The sequence below is a fragment of the Adiantum capillus-veneris genome, chromosome 29 (genome assembly GCF_014529385.1).
Source record: "Adiantum capillus-veneris isolate H3 chromosome 29, ASM1452938v2, whole genome shotgun sequence".
Lineage (NCBI taxonomy): Eukaryota > Viridiplantae > Streptophyta > Polypodiopsida > Polypodiales > Pteridaceae > Adiantum > Adiantum capillus-veneris.
In genome coordinates, this window is record NC_140959.1 from 92800002 (window position 1) to 92819374 (window position 19373).

The following is a 19373-nucleotide window of genomic DNA, read 5'->3' on the forward strand; positions in this document are numbered from 1 at the left end:
AGGTCCTCTCTCCTTGTGAAGCAAAAGAGCCATACTTCTATGTGCACTAATGGCCTAGCCAATGGGACAGCACAAAGCTACCACAGTAAACGACTGAGATACATGAGAAGTTACCGACCAGACATCACCATGACTGACAATGTTATTTAGCACTCCCGCTGCTTCACCTTCGTCGTCTAGGTGTGTACGGCTAGTCACGAGTGTGTGTCCTGGACTAGCCACCCTTTGCATTGCATTTAGGCCGCATCTCTGTCCAACCGGCCACTTTGGGGCCCCCCACCCGTCTAATGTCTGGTGCCCCTATTTGTTTTTGTGTGGTGGTAGGTTGTTTTTCCCTACCTCCACCTCTTACCCTTATATATGTAGGGCACGTGGGAGGTCAGGGTGTGTGTTTGAGTTGTATACTGCTGTCAGGTGCAGCGGAATAAGGATTTAGCTCGGATCTAGTACTCCGCACAAACACAAGGGTTACTTTACTTCCCTTGAAAGAGAAACTGAAACTAAAGACAATGAATGAGAGATATGCAGAGAGAGAAAGAGAGACGACACCACATGTCGGGTCCCAACCACCCTCAAGGGACCCCTTGCTCTGTTGCCAGAGCAAGTACTTGCTTTATTAATTGCCCAAATGCTCATACAATGACTAAATGCTGAGATGCTAATGGGTACTTGATGCTATTGATGATGGATACTTCTGAAGCGGTACTGTGGGTACTTGGTGCTTGGTACTGCAGGTTCTTGGTACTAGGGTACTGCGGGGTACTTTGGGTGCTGAAGGTACTTCGGTGCTAAGAACACGGCGGTCCTAATGCTAGATGCTGGGTACTGCGACAACGACGACAATGAGGGCTACTTATCTGCCGTTCTGCTGAGGTGCTAATGGGTATTGCTGCAGATGCTTGGTACTACGACGACGACGACAAGGTTGTGGGCTGATCTGCTATCCAAAAACGCTGAGGCAGATGCTCCAAAAACGCTGAAGTGGCTGGTGTTGATCGAGGCCAGAAACGTTGAGGATCTGCTGCGGAAAGGGCTGAATGCTGAAGCAAACACGCTGGTGGGCTGGTTCTGAAAACGCTAATGGCTGATGGGTAAAACGCAAGCTTTTGCTGGTGTAAAAACGCTGGTCCTGTTTGTCATGTGCACATCTAACCCTATGTGTACGTGGACAAGCTAGTTCATGACAAGGGTTCAGTCAGTCTAGCCTAGGAAGTGTTCTGGCACTTTTGTGAGTCTGTTCGCAGACCGTGCATGTCCAAGCACTTAGAGTAGATGCATATCCTCTGGTTGCACACAGCATGATCATCAGCATTACCATCAGATTCCATCAGGAGTATTTTACAGTGCAAAAAACCTATTTTCCCTATTTTCGCCATTTTTCAATTATAATCAATAAGTGACTTTTGTTGGGAAATTGGGTAGGGCAATTTGACAAGCAAGTATATAAGAAAGCTAGCGCTAGCAATTTCTAGCAGAGAGGCAGCAGGAACCTTGTGTTCAACCGTGCACCTTCTCGCAAGACCCCCCCCCCCGGCACTCAACCTAGCGTTTTCAGCCAAGAACATGCCCAACGTTTTCAGCATTGCAGATCAGCCAAAGTTTACATTTGCAGATCAGCCTGGCGACAACAGGACCCAGTAGAAGCCATAGCGTTTTTGCAGCAGACCCCATATCAACCTAGCGTTTTTGCAAACAACAGATCTCCTAGCGTTTTGCAGATTCCCGGCAACAGTTCAGCCATTAGCATCAGCGTTTTGTATTTTCAGCACCTAGACATTGCAGATCAAGTCCCAAACCTTGCAGATCTCACCTTCCCGCAGCAGATTCTCGCCGCACGATCAGATCAACCAACGTTTGTAGATTCAGCCCGGAAAACACAGATTTCAGCATCTGCCTTTTCAGCGCGTTGTCGTCGCATCGTCATCGCCGACATAGAGTCAGAATTCAGCAGATACAAGATTTGCAGATTTCAGCCATTAGCGTTTTCAGATTTCAGCCCGTCTAGTCGTCGTCCTCATCGTCGTCGGCAAGTCCATTGCATCGTAGAGATTTGTGCAATCAATAGTAGACCGCTCTCGCCATAGAGAGTGGGGCCTTCGGAGGAGGGTTTGACAACATTCTGGTGTCGTATTCTCTTCTCTCTCTATCTCTAAGTCTCAGCACCTTCATTCACAGTGTTTATCCACTTTGTTTGTGATCACTTGCCTTGAGCACTCTCTCACTAAAGGAACGGAAGGCTTTCCCTTCCGTAAGTAAAAGGAACCTTGAGCACAGTTCGGAGCACTCATCTTGAGCAAAGTTCAACATTCACTTCCACTGCACCTTACATTGTTGATGCTTCTTGAGAGGTTCTGCTATTGCTCCTCTGCCTCATAGAAACAGGGGACCTGAGGACGTGACCCTATTTGGCAGGGACGGAATGGGGGATGCGGGACGGGACCGGGGGACGCGATGACAGAGGCATCTCTCACATGGGATGTAGAGGGAACACATCCCGGGACGGGGTTCCCGATAACACATGCAAGTGAGACGCAAACACGGGACGTGAAACGAATGAGGAGATAGGATCTCTCGGCTACACAGACCGCCTACAGGTATGCGTCGGACGAACCACCCGACCATAGCCACCATCCGGCAGCTCCCCCGTGCTGGGGCCAGCGTCCAAGGACGTAGGCGTGCCCAGGTGTCCCATACCACCCGGTCTCACCTTCTCGAGGTGACCTCGCGCACTCCTAGCCTCGCGGGCTAACCACTGGCACTCTGCCAGTGGGGTCGATAACTGCAAATGAGGCCTTGGCCTCCCTTTTATAATAATGGCCGGCCACACTGGCCGTGTTCACACTACGTCTGCTCGGACACTGGACGCCATTTCCGACGGCATCTGGGCTAGATCCCCTCTCCTGTGAACGAGACATAACATACTTTCCCCCTTAAGAACCATTGATGTCCTCATAAATGAAGTGGGGATACTGAGCCTTCAAAGCTCTAACAGGTTCCCAAGTAGCAAATCGTTCAGATTGACCCTTCCATTTAATTAAGTACTCGTCATAAGCCTTTTGGCGCGAATGACGGGTACGATGATCCAAAACTGCTTCTGGTTCTCGAGGAATATACTCAGTTTGCATATCTTGCCATACATTTTCCTCGATAGGCACAACAACGTTGGCTTCGCCCAATTTCACTTTAAGGCGGCTGACATGAAACACCGGATGCACACCAACATCCGAAGGAAGAGCCAATTTGTAGGCAACTTGGCTAATTTTCTTTGTGATCAAGAACGGACCACAATATCTAGTTGAAAGCTTTTAATGCTTTCCTGTTCGCATAGTCTTGGAATCCTTGGGTATCTTCAGATAGACCCACTGTCCCACATCTAGAGTCCTTGGAGACCTCTTTTGATTAGCATAAGTAGTAACTCGGTCACGAGCCGTTCTTATACTATTCTTAGCCAATTCGAGCATTTCCTGCATGTCATATAGGAAATCACGAGCTTGGCGTTCCTTGACTTTCTCTAAGCCAATAGCAATTGGGGATTTAGGCTCAAATCCATACATCAGCATGAACGGGCTAAATCCAGTAGCAGAATGCTTCTATTATTATAGGCAAACTCTAATTGTGGAAGATACCTTTCCCAGTCAGACTGCCCATGAAGACATAGGCTCTCAACATGTCCTCTAACGTCTGATTCATCCTCTCAGTTTGTCCGTCGGACTCAGGATGGTCAGAAGACGACATACTCAACTTCGTCTGAAGATGAGCGAACACATCTCGCCAAAATCGGCCAGTGAACTTAGTATCTCGATCACTGACGATATCCTCTGGGAGACTATACAGCTTATAAAGCTGATCGACAAATAAAACCGCCAACTCATGGCTTTTTACTATCGACTTCGTTGGTATAAACTTCACCATTTTTGTGAGTCTATCGACCACAACCCAAATAGCGTCATTGCCCCAACTAGTATTAGGCAAACCAACGATGAAATCCATGGAAATACTCTGCCACTTGGCACCTCGGATTTCCAATGGGTGTAGCAAGCCAGCTTTCCTAAGGCGCTCTGCCTTATTGACCTGACACTGAGCGCATCTCTTCACATAGCTCTCTATGTAAGAGCGCATCCTTGGCCAATAGAAATATCGCTTGACCAAAGCCAAAGTTCTCTGGATGCCTGGGTGCCCAACGCTAGGAACATCATGGCATTCGTACAAAATCCTTTGTCGAATCTCATCGATGTCCGGCACACAAACTGTAACATACTTGGACACTCCAAGTCAAGAATCAACCGCGACAGCACCAAATAACCACTTCAAAACAATTCACAGATCACAATAGATTTGCACTGGCCCGGCGGAGTTCCGTGCCTAGAGATATTGGCCCCAAAGACTGACGCCCCTTTCGGTATTTCTTTTTGTATTAATCAATCATCAAAGTACGAGAGCGGTTAGGGTTTCACTCTCAGACTCTGCGTCCAGATGCTCTGAGAAGTGAGGCCCTCACCACTAATTTAAAGGTTACAAGGGATGCCCAAAAGCAGAGCCCCAAAAGCTTCAAATCAAAAGCAATTGCTCTCTCTCACAAAGAGTCAAAACTTAAAAGCAAAAAGCATTCTCTCTCTTTCTCATTAGGTAGAGAAAAAGCAAAATTTGCGTCGCTCATCTTTCTATTAAAATAAAAAAATAAAAAAAATTATAGCCTCCGCGATTTCCGGAAATTAGGGTTTTTGGCAGAAATTAGAGTTTCTGTTGTCCGCCACGTCATCACTTTGTGACATACCCCCCTCTTGAAAGCATTGTAATCGACCGCGATTACGCCTGCAAAACCGACAAAAGCCATAAACCGTCTTAGCAGACACTGACTGTTAGTACCTACGTACTAGGAGCACACATCTAGTACATGTACAAAATCGACAGTCACATCACACGACATCACAGGACATCACCAGACATCACAGAACATCACATGACATTCAACATTCATTCGGATCTTAGACCATGATTTATCGGCAATGTAGCTAGCAATCACATCTAGGTCCAATCGGGACCGCATCGATGTCCGATTGACTAACCCCTATTGCAACCATGTCTATTCGAGATCAATCAGACCATTTTTATTCGAGATCAATCAGACCAAAATGCTGTAGTCATTTCGTCTATCAGTTCCTGCACTCAAAAGAAGTCAAGAACAAATCAGTATCATTATCAGGAATTCCATTTCATAAAGTCATCCAGCAGAATACTGTCAGCTCTCAGTATCCCTGAAGCTCAAAGAGACATCAATGACTTTAGTATCAAAATCGAGGTATGTGTTGACAAGGGAGCGGAGTGACTCCCCTCTTGTGCATCCCACTGCACCAGATCTCCGACCAAGCTGAATTTTGGGTTCTGTTTGGAGTAGACTATGCTAAACCAAAACATTGAGGTAAAGTTTCACAATCCGAGGAGTATCTGCTAGGTCCTCCTCCTCCATCCACTTCGCATCAAATGAAGGAAAGTTCTTGAACTTAACCAAGATACGCCTTCGGACTTTACCTTTCTTCGTATCGTTATGTGCCAAAATCTGTTCAGGAACAAGGATCTCCTCGTTTTCTTCCACTTCGGGTTGCTCATCAGGCTCCCCATCATCAGGCACATCACCCTTAACAGGGTTCAAGAGACTCACATGCAATGCATTGTGAATCCTCCAAGTATCTGGCAGTTTCAATCGGAAGGAGACATCATTTATCTTTTCAGTAATCTGGAAAGGTCCGTAGTATCACATACTAAGCTTTGGAAAAAGCCTCTCCTTTCCCTTTTTCTTTCTTAGGCGTGCCTTCTCAAAAGTAAGAGCACCCAATCATCCTCCTTCAGTTTCAAGTCGCGACGATGGCGATCCGCTGCCTTTTTCTGTCGTTCTTGAGACTCCTGCAAGGTCTTGCAAACCTTGGCAAAAGCCGTATCCAAATCTCGCGAATATTCATCCGCTTCAAATATCTAATCTTTCGTGCTCAGGAAGGATGGAACGTTCGCAGCACTTTCAACAATCTCACATGGCGTCTTCCCTGTCGAAGAGTGTATCGTGTTATTGTAGGCAAATTTCACCAAACGTAAGTTCTTTTCCCATTGAGTCTTCTGATCCGAGATACAAGACTTCAATAAATCTAAATCACTGAATTGGCAATCTCAAATTGCCCGTCAGTCTGCAAGTGGAACGATGACGAGAACTGCAACTGCGTGCCAATGTTCTCCCAAATTGCCTTCCAAAACAAACTCACAAATCTGGGGTCTCTATCGGAGACAATCATCTTAGACGTGCCATGTATCGGAAAATCATCGTGATCATTCTGTGTTCTCGGGAGATCAAAAATGAAATCCATTTCAATACTTTTCCAGGGGTGGGTGAGTATGGGTAAAGGTTGTAACAATCCCTGTGCCTTATGCCTGTCAAACTTGACCTTCTGGCATACTGCGCACAACTCTTCCATGTCCTTTTTGAGTCACGGTCAAAAGAAGTATCTCTCTACCCCTTTCATGGTGGTAGCAATGCCGCAATGACCCATAAAAGGTGGACACTGGCATTCACTCATAACCTTATCCCTCAACGGCTGTGTAACGCACAACATAGTCTTTCTCATCAAGTAGCCTTCCCGAAGGGAGTATCCAGCTACTGTCTCTCCATCCCGTATCCGTGTGAAAAATATCTGCAAAATCTGTATATGTGGCATACTGATCGACCATATCCTTGAAGCTCCTATGATGTATCGCGGAAAAAGCCAGAACCAACGGTTTTCGAGACAAAGCATCTGCCACCACATTCTTTTGTCCCTGCACATGGACAATCTGGAAGTGGAACCGTGACAAGATGTTTGCCCACCTCATCTGCTTTCCCGAAAGCTGCTTCTGTGACAAGAAGTAGCGCAAACTCTGATGGTCTGTAAAGAAAGTAAAATCCGCTCCGAGTAGGTAATGCCGCCACTGAGTAAGAGCATGAATAACCGCCAAAAGCTCTTTCTCATAGATCTGTGCTGTCATCTCCAGCCTAGAGAACAAACGGCTCTCGTAAGCTATGACATGGCCTTCTTGCATCACAATATACTTCAAATGACTTCTGCAAGTCCGGCAAAGTCAAAATAGGTCCCGTAGTCAATTTCTCTTTCAATGTTCGAAAGGCAGTCACCTTTGTGGATCCCCACGAGAAAGGTACTCCTTTTTGAGTCAAAGTATGCAAAGGGGAAGCAACCTCTGCAAACTTTCGTATGAACCGCCTGTAGTATGAACACAGTCCCAAGAAGCTTCTAACTTCATGGACATTCCTCAAATCGGGCCAATCACGGATAGTCTCTATCTTGGCCGGGTCCATTTGCACTCCTGCTCTGCTAACACAATGTGTCCCAAAAAGTGTATCTCTGGTAGGAAAAAAATCACTTTTCTTTGCATTAATCACTAACTTGTGATCTCGTAATGCCTGAAAGACCTGAAGCAGATGATCTTTGTGTTCTGCCTCATTCTTGGAGAAAACAATGATGTCGTCAAAGAAAGTGCCAACAAATAGCCTGTACTCTCGAAAAATCTTGTCCATCATCCGATTAAATGTCGCAGGAGCATTGGTTAAACCAAAAGGCATCACCAAAAACTCAAATAACCCAAAAGTCGTCCGAAAAGCTGTCTTGTAGACATCTCCTGGCGCTATCCTAATCTGATGATATCCACTCTTCAAGTCAATCCTGCTAAAGCACGAGGATCCCTGTAACCTCTCGAGTATATCATCGATCCTAGGAATCGGAAATCTGTTCTTGATGGTAATTTCGTTGAGAGTGCTATAATCGATGCACATTCTCCAAGATCCGTCTTTCTTCAAAACCAACAACACTGGAGAGCAATACGGTGAAGTACTATGCTGGACAAGACCCTTTTCCAAGAGTTCTTTCACTGGGTTCATAATCTTTTCATTCTGTACTCGGCTCACACGGTAAGGTGGCCGATTCGATGGCGTGCTTCTAGGTATCAGATCGATGGTATGATCTTCAGGCCCTCTGAAAAGCAATCGGCATGAGTGTGGAGAAAAATCTTGGCGTTCTTTAGATCAGGTCAAAACATATTCAACCTTTATCCAGCGTTCAATTCTCCCAAAAGAATGAGTAAGAAACTAAAGTTCATCAAGTACAATCTGTAAGCCCTTGATTTATCAAAGTCGCTTTCTCGGCCCGATAGTCAACCACAACGTAGTTCTTGTGGTACCAAGGGATCCTGAGTAGAACGTCACCCGCATGCCCTGAACACCCCTGTCATTGCAAACGAAGTTTGCCAATGCTCGGTGTAATGGCAACATCCCATCCGGGTGCCAGTCGAACTAACTCCGCCTGTGGCGTCAGTCTGTCGTGCGTAATTCCAAATCGAGCCGCCAATTCCAAGTGAAAAGAAGTTGGCCTTGGCTCCTTCAAAAGAGCTTCCTGATCCTTCACTTTGCCCCAAAAGCGGCAAAGTTTGTACTTTCATTCATTAGATTCGGTGCAGGTCCCACGCCATGTGGTACTAGTTCTGTTTTTCTATGTCCATGTTCCCCGCATCCAAAGCACTTCCCCTCTCTAATGAAGCGAGCTCTCTCCTCAGGAGTAAGCTTGGGTCGTGCATTCTTTTTCTCTGGGTTGCTCTTTTTCTTTCTACTTTCAGTCCTAGAAGTTTGTTTGGCTCTTTGTCATGGCCTCATCTGTGGGGTAGGTCAGACTGCCAGAGTGAATGGCAAAGCCCCGCTTCGCATGACTCATCAACTCCTGAATAGAAGCTGACTTCTGTTCCAAGCAGTGATCTCGGATCTCTGTAGGTAGACCCAAGGTAAACCGCTCAATCTGTTCTCTGAACGAGATCTTCTTGAATGAAGAGACGGGTAGAAAAGAGCTCTAGAATCTTTCACAGTAAGTATTTACTGTATCGCTCTTGGTCATCCGAAGATGGTTCCAAGCAGCTCGTACATCTCTTTCATATTCTTGCGTCAACCAAGAAGAAATAAAAAGCTTCTTAAATTTCAGCCATTTAACTGGCGCAGTCTTGTTTAAAAGAAGCATGGACCACCAAGTACGAGCATTCCCCTTAAGGTAAGAGGTAGCTCTCCGAATCTTGGAGTGCTCTGAATAGCGTCCTCCCGCGAAAGCGATGTCAAACTGCTGTATAAAAGACAAAGCCTTCGAAGCATCTAAGTATCCTGAAAAGTATCAAACTTGATCGAGTGGCCACCTTCCTTAAACTCTCGGACTTTCTTGCTTTCATCTTCGAGAAAGTCATACTGGTTAGCTTTGTTAAAAAAAATTCTTCTTGCTCGCATAAAAGTTTCCGATATCGGAATCTGAGTTGTCTGTAGACGAGTCCTCAGTAGAACTGTCAGTCTCTGGGCGAGATGTAGCCTTCTTTGCCTTTTTCTTGCCCTTTCCGAAGCGTTGTTTCTTGATTCGCTTTTTGCTTGTCCTGTCTTCTTCGCTCGAGTTTGAAGAGCTAGAAGAACTGTCAGAAGAAGAAGAAGAAGAACGGGGTAGGTCTTCAAACTTGACGCGCTTCTTCAATTTCTTTGCCTTGTCGAATGTCGACCAACGACCCAAATATCCCGGGAAGTCGGTGCCTTTCTTCTGCTTTTTGCCGTGCTTTTTGTCTTTCTTTTGCACGTCGAAAAGCTGAGCAATCCGTGCATCAACCATGTTCTCCAGTTCCTTCTCCGTATATTTCTTGGAGGCAGAAGATTTCTTGAGAGCGGGTTTCGGGAGTGGTGTTGTGGTTCTCTGCCACTCCATCTGTACCTCTTCCAAAGAGGTCTGGTTCATATATTTTGCCATCGTCGGGTCCTTGGCAAAATTGAGCATCATCTTTGTTGCATCGCCGATCAACTGGCGATGCTACATCTCTCGCCACTCCGCCTAAGTAGGCCAAGGCAGGCCATACTCTCTGCCGGAATCTTCGTTGTGATCCCTGCCCGCATCTCCAGATGCAGAGGGAGTCAACTGATCATTGCCTGAAGCCATAGGTACCACGGAAAAAAAATTCGGGAATCGGATTTCCCGTAGAAGAGAAATCGGTCGTGCTCTGATACCACTGTAACAGACTTGGACACTCCAAGTCAAGAATCAACAGCGACAGCACCAAATAACCACTTCAAAACAATTCACAGATCACAATAGATTTGCACTGGCCCGGCGGAGTTCCGTGCCTAGAGATATTGGCCCCAAAGACTGGCGCCCCTTTCGGTATTTCTTTTTGTATTAATCAATCATCAAAGTACAAGAGAGCGGTTAGGGTTTCACTCTCAAACTCTGCGTCTAGATGCTCTGAGAAGTGAGGTCCTTAACACTAATTTAAAGGTTACAAGGGATGCCCAAAAGCAGAGCCCCAAAAGCTTCAAATCAAAAGCAATTGCTCTCTCTTTCTCACAGAGAGTCAAAACTTGAAAGCAAAAGCATTCTCTCTCTCTTTCTCATTAGGTAGAGAAAAAGCATAATTTGCGTTGCTCATCTTTCTATAAATTTTTTATTTTTTATTTTTTTTTAAAAAATTATAGCCTCTGCGATTTCCGGAAATTAGGGTTTTTGGCAAAAATTAGGGTTTCTGTTGTTCGCCACGTCATCACTTTGTGACACAGACTTTACCATTTTTGAACAATAGTCCACCTCTAATGGAATATTGTCGCTGTCTCGTCTCTCCAGCACGACTCACTTGGGTCTCCGGACCACCCAAGCCTATATGCGAGTCATGCCCCACTTCGACCTCGTTCCATATCTTGCCAAAGTGGCCATCAGTACGACATAGCCCTCGGAGAGAGAGATAGAAATCCGTCGAGATTTCAGCCATAGACAAGGCATTAATCTCAGAAATCCTGCTGAGCACATCGGCAACTCGATTGCTGGATCCTTTTCTATAACGGATCTCAAAGTCAAACTCTTGCATAAGCTCAACCCATCTAGCCTTCCGGCCTCTGAGATCACCTTGATCACAGATATAGCGCAAGGAATGATGATCTGTCCATGCAACAAACGTAGAGCCATACAAGTAGTGCCGCCATTTCCTCAGGGCGTTGACTACAGCGTAAAGCTCCTTTTCATATGGGTAACGCATCTCAGCGTCAGAAAGCTTCTTACTTTCAAACACAACAGGACGTCCGTCCTGGTATAAGGCCGCACCAATAGCATAATCACTAGCATCCGTCTCAACCACAAATGGTTTGCTAGGATCCACAATGTGCAATATTGGCGCAGTAGTCACTGCAATATTGGCGTAGTAGTCACTAAGTGCTTTAGTGTCCGAAAGCTCTCGTTGAGACGCTCATTCCAGACAACAGGGGGATTACCTTTACGACGAGGACCCGAAGTCTTCGGCCCTTTCACCGCTCCTTTTAGAGGTTGCGTAAGCGGAGCAGCAACTTTAGAGTAATCCTTGATGAACTTGCGAAAGAATCCAGTAAAGCCTAAAAAGGACTTTACTTGGCGCACGTTCTTTAGAATGGGCCAATTTCGCACTTTATCCAATTTTTCAGGGTCAACGCGAATTCCGTCGCGAGTAATGATGTGACCCAACAGAAGCTCTTTTTCAAAGAATTCACACTTCGAAGCCTTAGCGTAAAGCTTCTCAGTTCTCAGTACTTCGAGAATAATGCGTATATGCACTAGGTGCTCAGACAAACTTCAGCTGTAGTTCAAGATATCATCGAGAAATACAACAACGAAGTTGCCTAAAAATGGTCTCAGCAGATCATTCATCATCTGCTGGAACGTAGCTGGAGCATTGGTCAAACCAGAAGGCAAGACCAAAAACTCGTAATGACCATAACACGTATGGAAGCCTGTCTTAGGAATATCTTCCAGTTTGATCTGTATCTGATGATAGCCTGATTGCAGGTCTATCTTCATAAAATACAACGCTCCATGGAGCCGATCTATCAAATCGTCCATGCACGGGAGCAGATACTTGTTCTTGACAATGAGCTAATTCAACCCCTTGTAATCCACGCACAAGAGCATAGTGTTATCCTTCTTTCGAGAAAGTAGCACTGGCGCTCCCCATGGGGATTTGCTAGGCCGAACAAAACCCCGGTCGAGATAATCCTTCAGCTGTCGTTGAATCTCGTCCTCCTCGGTTTTACTAAACCGATAGGGTTGATGGTATGTCCCGCTCAGACAGGAGAGGGGATCTAGCCTAGATGCCGTCGGGATGGGCGTCCAGTGTCCAGGCGGACGTAGTGCGAATCCGGCCAGTGTGGCCGACCATTATTATAAAAGGGAGGCCAAGGCCTCATTTACAGTTATCGACCCCCACTGGCAGAGTGCCAGTGGTTAGCCCGTGAGGCTAGGAGTGTGCAAGGTCACCTCGAGGAGGTAAGGCCGGGTGGTATGGGACGCTCGGTCTTACAGGTGCACGCATACGTCCTTGGACGCTGGCCACAGCACGGAGGAGCTGCCGGATGGTGGCTATGGTCGGGTGGTTCGTCCGACGCGTATCTGTAGGCGGTCTGTGTAGCTGGAAGATCCTTTCTCCTCGTTCGTTTCATGTAAGCCGTCTTAAAGTGAAATTGGGCGAAGCCGACGTTGTTGTGCCTATCAAGGAAAATGTATGGCAAGATATGCAAAGTGAGTATATTCCTCGAGAACCAGAAGCGGTTTTAGATCATCGTACATGTCATTCACGTCAAAAGGCTTATGACGAGTACTTAATTAAATGGAAGGGTCAATCTGAAAGGTTTGCTACTTGGGAACCTGTTAGAGCTTTGAAGGCTCAATATCCCCACTTCATTGATGAGGACATCAATGGTTCTTAAGGAGGGAAGTATGTTATGTCCCGCTCACAGGAGAGGGGATCTAGCCCAGATGCCGTCGGGATGGGCATCCAGTGTCCGGGTGGACGTAGTGCGAACCCGGCCAGTGTGGCCGACCATTATTATAAAAGGGAGGCCAAGGCCTCGTTTACAGTTATCGACCCCCACTTGCAGAGTGTCAGTGGTTAGCCCGTGAGGCTAGGAGTGCGTGAGGTCACCTCGAGGAGGTGAGGCCGGGTGGTATGGAACGCTCGGCCTTACAGGTGCACACCTACGTCCTTGGACGTATCCTTTCTCCTCGTTCGTTTCAGTTGCTTTGAGAAGGGCTGACTACCAGCCACCAACTCAATACCATGATCTACTCCTCTTGAAGGCGGCAAGCCAGGAGGTAGATCATCAGGAAAAACATCCTTGAAATCGGTCATGATTTCTCGCATAAGGTTGGATTCGTCGAAATCCCCAAGTTCAACAGAAGAACATGAAACATTTTTACGAAATTCAGTGACAGAAGTACCAAGCACTAATGAATCAAACCAAGCAGATGGTACACATTGATAAAAGTCAACATCAGAAGACTTTATTTCTTTATACATTTCCAAAGCAATAACAACTGATATGGCAAAACCATTATTTACAGACTTCTGATTACAAAGCGACACAGATACATGAGGCATGTTCTGCTTAACAAAAACAAGAGAGTGATGTACATAGTCTATATACAATGAGTCTTGTTTATCATATCCAAGCGCATGATGTGGAAATCCAGGTTCTCTTTGTAATCAGCCAGCTCGAGCGACAAATCTGGAACAATCCGATTCCAATCATCCGTATCCACGCCACGAACCATCTTCACGCGATACTCATGGTCAATGTCCCGCGTCCGCAGGCTCAGTTTCTGCACCAATTTTGCATCCACAAAATTGTGTGAGCTTTCATTATCAAGGAGCACGGTCACGTCGTGACCATTGATCTTCCCAAGGAAACGGAGAAGATCGTGCTTATCAAACACTTTGGTGCTGAAAGTACAATTAGTGCATGAACTGTGCGCTAAATGATGGATTTCAACTTGAACAACATCAGAGTTACTTGAGATCTCGTGGATTTGAACCGAAGGACAACCTTGCGGTTTCTGCGTCTTTTTCTTCTTGGGGCAATCCTTGATTTGGTGACCCGTCTCGCCACATCCGAAGCAAGCCCCCTTCTTCACTGCATCAGCAACTAAAGCATTCCTGGCTTTCTTCTTCTCCTGAGAAGATCTCGGCGGTGATTTGGACTTATGCTGGAACGAGGAAGCGACCCTCATCGGATTGATGGTCTGCAATTCTTTTCTTCTCATAATTCGCTCCATTTATCAAATGGAACGTCCTGGCCTTTGCCACTGCATCCTCGACATCAGTCGGGGCTTTGTCCTTGATCAAGGCCCAACGGTAATCTTCATGTAACCCCAGCAAGTACATGTGCACGGCGTGCGTGGAATCCACCTTGCAGAAGGTGAGCGCCTCTTTGAAAGTTGTCGTATATTTATCAAACGACAGAGTTCTCATCGAAAGACTCTGCAATTTGGCATAAGCTTTCAAAGGGTCCATTTTAGCGAAATCCCTCTTGAATTTCACACAAAAATCAGCCCACGTCATAGGCTTCTCTGTCATATCACGCCACCAGGTAAGCGCCTTACTGCGCAGATAGAGAGGAATCCTCTGAATCCTCCGTTCATCATGCTCCCCATGGAGATCAAAGTATGTGGTCCACTGGTGCAGCCAGTTATTTACGGCCAATTCCGTACACTCCTTCTCTTCACCTGAGAAATTTGTAGTTTTGTACGGAATTGTGGCAGTCCGACCACCCTGTGAGCGCCCAAAAGCAGCAATCTGCGTCCGCAATTACTGGAGATGGGTTTCGCCCTCGGAAATACGCGCAGTCGTCGACTGAGCCATATTTTCGAGAGTAGAGAGGCAAAAACTGAGCCCCTGCATGACCCCTTCGAGAGAGGCCAGGCGAATGTACGTCTGAACGTTCGCGTTTTCCAAAGCAGTAACACGCTGTAATCCATGTGTAGAGAGCATGCGTGAATGGGATTTGGATGTTACCTGGCGCATCGTCACACTACACATCTGAGCTGGAGGAATCCATGGAGAAAAGCATGAAAAACTGGAATTTTCACGCGAAACCGGGCCTTTTCTGCACTTTTTGGTCGCGAAAAAGTGAAGTTCGAGGAGCTCCACGCGTCGGCGTGAGCGTATGAAGGCGAGCAGGTGATGGCGGGAGCGCGAGCACGTAAGAGAGAGTAGGCTTGAGAGAGGAGCAGGAGAGCCAAAATTGAGTTCTCAGTGAGGTTTTGCAAGTCTTTGTAAGTGAGTTTTAATAAAACTCAGGTTTCATACTTATTAAATAAAACAAAGTGTCCTGGCCACTTTAAATTAAAAGGCCCACTTGATAGTACTAAAAAAAACCCACTGAATTAAACCAAGGCAGCGTGTTATAACAGCGCAAGGCCCATAGCGTAAAAAAAATCCCACGAACTGCCAGCGCTGCCGAACACGTGGAGAGAGAGAAATTGGGTGCCGGAGCGTGTGTTCGCTCGTGGCCAGCAGAGGAAAGCAGCGCCAGTTTGGAGCCAGCGCTGCACATCTTTTCCACGCCAGCAGACCCCTCTCTGAGCATACAGGAAAGCTCTCCCCACACACAGTAGACGGAAAGAGGTAACTCTCTCTCTCTCTCTCTCTCTCTCTCTCTCTCTCTCTCTCTTTCTCTCTCTCTATGCTTCGCATAGAGGAAGAGTATAGAGAAAGATTAGATAAAATTGGTACTGCATGCTGAAATTTCCCGCAAATTAGTCTAATTCTCTGATTTTCGTCGAAAATCAGCAAGAATAGTGGGAAACAAAAAAAAACCTCTGATTTTGTCAAAAAACAGAAAAATTCAGCAATCGTACCTATCAAATCCCTGAATTTTATCAAGAATGAGCAAAAACAACATCAATTTTTTCGCCTGTACACATGCTTGTGAGAAGAAAAAGAAATTAATCACTGAAAATTACACAAAATTGAGGTTTTCCGACCCGAACCAATCCGTAGGTGTGCACTCGGTCCTTCGTGCAGCCAAGCCGGCTCTGATACCCTGAAACGAACGAGGAGATAGGATCTCCCGGCTACACAAACCGCCTACAGATACACGTCGGACGAACCACCCGACCATAGCCACCATCCGACAGCTCCCCCGTGCTAGGGCCAGCGTCGGAGGACGTAGGCGTGCACCTGTAAGACCGGGCGTCCCATACCACCCGGCCTCACCTCCTCGAGGTGACCTCGTGCACTCCTAGCCTCGCGGGCTAACCATTGGTACTCTGCCAATGGGGTCGATAACTACAAATGAGGCCTTGGCCTCCCTTTTATAATAATGGCCGGCCACACTGGCCGTGTTCACACTACGTCCGCCCGGACACTGGACGCCCATCCCGACGGCATCTCGGCTAGATCCCCTCTCCTGTGATGAGCGGGACATAACAGGACCCTACACCTTTTCTCAAGGCTTTTCAGAGTCTTGAGCTATATGTCAATGTTGCCCACTAGACTCTACCAATCCACTCTTCACTTGTACATCATTACTTTTTTCCCTTTGAGTATGATTCATCATCATCGCGTCAATGTGTGCAGCCCGCGCTTTCCACATTCTTATCGCGTGTGATGTTTTGATATTTATAAGCACAAAACCCACTTTTTCTTGGCAATCTTGTGCTCTTAGTGTTGTCTAGTATAGAACAAGTGTTTTTTAACACGTGTCCCCTAGCCCATCCCCCATCCCCTGTTTTGCCGTGTCTCCGATACTCCACTATCCCGAGACACATCACGTCCATGAGACTCGTCCACTGATCTCTCTCTCTCTCTCTCTCTCTCTCTCTCTCTCTCTCTCTCTCTCTCTCTCTCTCTCTTTTTTTGGAAAAATCAGGGCTGTATATTACTGAGTACAATATAATCCCCAGCGGATGCCAACATAGCCTATCACGTGGGGTGTACAATCTGAATGTAAGGGTGAGAGCCACTATAGTGACAACTCAACTAGAACAATCTCATGGTGGTCTGTGTGATGAGTGAAGGAGAAACCACTGAGGGGGGGCATAATGCCATGTAATCTGGCCACCTGAAAGTGTGAAGAAGAGTGGTGATCGTGCCCAACGCCGAAGGAAGGCAAATCGACGAGCCTCGGCTGCTCTAGATGTACCTGAGGAAGAATCCCACTGCCAAATGAGGGTGTGAATGATGTCCAGCCAAATGGCCGTGAGGGTATCCTGAAGGAGATGTGGTGCTGCACTGAGAATGTGAAGACAACGAGCTCTCCAAATATTCCATAGTGTAATGCTAGTGATGACTGAAAAAACTTCATCACGGGTCTGAGGATCCCCCTGCCAAGCGATCTGTGGTAACATAGCCAAAGTCCCTCGTCGATAACCAGTCGAGGTAAGCATAAGAGCTGGATCTGTGTCTGAGCCCTCTCTCTCTCTCTCTCTCTCTCTCTCTCTCTCTCTCTCTCTCTCTCTCTCTCTCTCTCTCTCTCTCTCTCTCTCTCTCTCTCTCTCTCTCAGATGTCGTGTCTCTTTCTACCTTAGTGATCTCTCTTCTCCACAAGTGTGTCGTGTTCATGTGTTTGGCATTGCAAGTGTTCTAGATAGGAGTCGAGGTACCCACTGGATCACGAGCCAGTTCTTGTCTTCATTGCATCTTCCGCTGCCACCTTTGACATGGTATCAGAGCACTATGGTGATACAACCACTTGAGTGCTGGGATATGGTTGATCCAATGCGGTTTTGGACATGATTGAGAGAGAAGAAGCTTGCTGTTTTTTTCTAGTTTTCTCCAAGTTTGGGGCAAATTTGGGTATGTGGCGGCCTTGGATCCTCGTCTATGACTTCCCCGTCTTTACCCTTGAGTACCTCGACCTCTTTTCACTTAGGGGAACCCGCTGGAGACTTCAGGATGTCCAACAATGTTGGATAGCTTTTGTAAGGTGCAGCGGAATGAATGTTGAACTTTGCTCAAGGTGAGTGTTCCGAACTGTGCCCAAGGGTTCCTTTTACTTATGAAAGGGAGAGCCTTCCGTTCCTTTAGTGAGAGAGTGCAATGGACACAAACAAAGTGGATAAACACTGTGAATGACGGTGCTGAGACTGAGAGATAGAGAGACAAAAATACGACACCAGAGATGTCAAACCCTCCTCCGAAGGCCCCACTCTCTATGGCGAGAGCGGTCTACTTTGATTGCACAAATCTCTACAATGCTTGGACTTGCCGACAATATCGACGACGACGAGACGGGCTGAAATCTGAAAACGCTATGGACTGAAATCTACAAATCTTTCTCTGCTAAATTCTGACTCTATGTCGCTGAAGACGGCGATGACGACGATGCAACGACGACAGGCTGAAAACGCAGATTTCAAGCGTTTTCCGGGCTGAACCTGTAAACCTTGCGGAAACTAACCGTGCGGCGAGGAACTGCTAGGGGAAGGTGAGATCTGTGAGGTTCGAGACTTCTTCTACGAGTGCTAACTGCTGAAAACTGAAAACGCTGATGCTTGTGGGGATTCCGTCGCGAAGATCTGCAAAAACGTTGAAGTGTCTGCAGATGCAAAAACGCTAGGGCTGAAAATCTACTGCTGGGGAAAATCCACTAACGCTAGGGCTGATCTGCTGTCATGAAGTGGTTCTGCTGTGTCTACCAATGCCAAAGCTCCTCTGCAATGCAAAATCGCCAAGGCTGATCCGTCCTTGCAAAACGCTAGCTTGATGATGAGGATGCAAAAACGCTAGGTCATGCAGTCGGGGGTCCTGCTGAGAAGGTGCTTGTTGAGCCGTGCTCCTGCTGCCTCTTCTGCCAGAAAGTGCCAGCGCTAGGTTTGCTTGTATACAAACTTAGCAAATTTGCCCTACCTACTTTTCAACAAGTCACTTAAAAATAATAAGTGAAAAATGTCAAAAATAGGGAAAATAGGTCTATGCACTGTAAAAATGCTCCTGATGGAATCTGACTGCAATCTGATGGTCATGCTGTGTGCAACCAGAGGATATGCATCTAATCTAAGTGTCTGGACATGCACGGTCTGCAAACAGACTTACAAAAGTGCCAGAACACTTCCTATTCTAGACTGACTTGACTGAACTGACACATAGGGTTGGATGTGTCACGTGACATCCCCTCCTTTTCAAAGTGAGGTACTGGTACCGAACTGTATGGCGTCGAGGGAGATCGCCAATAGCATCCGGAATCCTGGAAGGGACTCTTCGCTGGCCCACTCTGATGTGTGGGTCGTGCGATACTTGAACTTCATAAAGGTCTGCAACGCTTGCTTCTTTGGGCCGCGCCGAAAGCATTACAAAGTCTCTTGTGGCTCCTTCGATGCTTCAACTTCGTCTAGAGTCATGCTTTTTCCGTCTTCAAGAATCTCCATGGCTGAAAATTCCTGAAACCACTTCCAACACAAAAACATGAACATACCTATTCCATGTAAAGTGACTGGGAAAAATCTTGCCTTTTCTAAAGGTTGTGCATGCAATGTAGATGAACAAAGAGACAAAGTGCCAAACCGTTCACCACACACATGCAAACAATGAGATCG

The 19373-nt window shown here is 46.6% G+C and overlaps 1 protein-coding gene across 1 annotated transcript in view; it reads right to left on the bottom strand.

The window, feature by feature from the left end:
- The window catches only part of RBL14 (RHOMBOID-like protein 14), a 56451-nt gene that overhangs the window by 1263 nt on the left and 35815 nt on the right, over positions 1–19373 (bottom strand). The gene's annotated exons all lie outside the window — the stretch shown is intronic.